Source organism: Gavialis gangeticus, unplaced genomic scaffold (assembly GCF_001723915.1).
Source record: "Gavialis gangeticus isolate Ggan-Ray unplaced genomic scaffold, GavGan_comp1, whole genome shotgun sequence".
In the NCBI taxonomy this organism is placed as follows: domain Eukaryota; kingdom Metazoa; phylum Chordata; order Crocodylia; family Gavialidae; genus Gavialis; species Gavialis gangeticus.
In genome coordinates, this window is record NW_017729029.1 from 55,102,388 (window position 1) to 55,104,552 (window position 2,165).

The window sequence follows — 2,165 nt, forward strand, 5'->3', positions numbered from 1 at the left end:
CCCGCCGGGCGCGACGGCCTCAACGCCTGCGGCCCCGGCACCAACTTCAGCGCGGCGGCGCGGCCCTGGCTGGCCCTGGTGCAGCGCGGTGGCGGTTGCACCTTCGCCGACAAGATCCGGCTGGCGGCCGAGCGCGGCGCGCAGGGGGCCGTCGTCTACAACTACGGCGGCACTGGCACCGTGCTGCTGCCCATGTCGCACCCGGGTGAGGCCCCTCCCGGCCGGGCTGGGGCTGGGGGTGGGGAGCGAGCGAGCCACCCGCCCGCCTGCCTGAGGGGGCACATTAAGTCGCTTCAAAACGGTCTGTCACGTCTGTCAGCGGGTGGGGGATGCCTCATCGCTTCCTAGGCATAAGGGGTCTGCACCTGGCCCGGTCGCAGGTGGAAGGATGAATAGGAGGGAAGGGGCTGGGCTGTAGCTGGGCCCAAAAAGAGAAGGGATGAGCTTGGCTCTGGGTGTGAAGTGAAAGCAGGAGCCGCAGGGGTCGCCTGCGAGTGGAGAAGTAGCAAGCAGGGGCAGCTGCTGCCAAAGCTGCCGGCTGAAAGGGGATGCTGGTGTCTGGGAAGGGACCCGATTGCACAGGGGAGGACGGGGTTGCAAGTGCCTGTGGGGGGACCTGATTACACAGGGGGTGGAGACGAGGTGCATGTGTGAGATGTGATTATACGGAGGGGATGGGTGGTGCTGGTGTTGGGGAGAAGTGGGGAGAGGGTCTCTTGACTGGGCAGCGAGCCACCTGAATGTGAGCTGGTGCAGGCTGGGCGCGTTGCTGAACTTGAAAACCCTGTGGGCAGCTGTGAAATGGGCAGGGATGCCTCTCCTTTCAGCTGCTCTTTGGGAAAGAGAAGAGCTGCTGAAGCAGGAACTGGGACCGCTTCCTGGTGAGCACCACACAGAAGCTGAAAGTGAGAAAGGAGGCATGGGGTAGCAGAGTGACTCCCTTCTGCTTTTGCAGCACATGCTTAAAAAGTTGTACTGGGGGAGTGATCGGCAGTGAACACCCCACGTTTCCTGCTGCTGAGTGGGAGGCGATTGCTGCTGGTACCTGGGGATATATTGGATACCCACCGAGAGGGTACAGCCCCAAAGCCCACCTTGGGAGCACGCGCTGCCCTTCCTCAGCAAGGTGTTGGCCCTTGGCAGGTGGCAGCCGTTCTGGACTGTGTTCACCTCCTGCCTCGCTCTGGTCCTTTGTGAAGTGTCTTGATTTTGAAGTACAATAAGAGATGGGATGCTTTTAAGCTGACACTCCTGTGACTCTTCCCTGTACCTGCCTAAACTAGTCAGCTTTGCTGTTCAAGGTGCTTCTGTTATTGAATTTTCCTTGATTAATGACTAACAGTGTTAGGTACGTGAAAAGCTAGAGCAGCTTAAACCTGAGCAGGCTGGGTTGGGAGAGACTGTCATGGCTGCACTTGCCCGGTCACAAGGACGATTGTGTGAATTGTGTGTGTGGGGGGTGGGGGCTTTAGGTGACTATACTCTGACTTGGCATGTCACTCAGCCAGGCCCTATGGGCAGAGGGGCTCTGAAGCCAGCCCCTCTCCTCTGCGTTTCTGAGGCATGATTTTTTTTTTTTCCCTGTCCAGTGCAGTAATAAGCTCAGAAATGGAAGCAGTGTTGGTCCTGCACTTGGCTCCCTTGCACTTGTTCCTGTGCCCCGCAGTTTCAGCTTGAATGGACTGCGTGCTGTCTGCAGTACGTGTAGAGCTGTAGAAGCTGTGTTCCTTCCCCTTCCCATGAAAGCCTCCTACTCGTCTGTGGTGCAGGCACACTCCCTACCTTGCAATCAGAGACTGAGCAGAGTTTGATCATTGTGTTCGTCCATTCAAGCCAATACATTAGTGCAAATAGTTTACAAGCAAGAGCCACCAAGGATCATGGTTTAAAAAAAAAAAAAAGGAAGCAGTGTTCTTCAGACCCCAGCACTCTAAAATTGTAACAATAGTAATTTGGCAAGTTAAGCCATGCAGCTGTCCTAGCAGGACACGGAGTTAGTGAGCTTGCCAGAAGCGTGCAGCACATCTGGGGAGAGGTGGTGATAGTTTGAAAGAAAAGTTTTGTCAGTTCTTCAGAAAACTGTTTCCCAAGCATAACTTGAAGCGCATGGCTGTGTGCAAGCCCAAGGAAAGAGATGTGTAGCTTTTTTTTTTTTTTTTTTTTTT

The 2,165-nt window shown here is 55.6% G+C and overlaps 1 protein-coding gene and 1 long non-coding RNA gene across 2 annotated transcripts in view; both read left to right on the forward strand.

Annotated features, from left to right (window-relative positions):
• RNF128 (ring finger protein 128, E3 ubiquitin protein ligase) overlaps positions 1-2,165 on the forward strand; it is a 78,270-nt gene that overhangs the window by 19,346 nt on the left and 56,759 nt on the right. The gene's annotated exons all lie outside the window — the stretch shown is intronic.
• Positions 126-2,165, forward strand: part of LOC109300799 — a 12,033-nt gene continuing 9,993 nt past the window's right edge. Inside the window, exon 1 of the long non-coding RNA XR_002098333.1 lies at positions 126-205. This is a non-coding gene — a long non-coding RNA (uncharacterized LOC109300799). The remainder of the gene's footprint in view (positions 206-2,165) is intronic.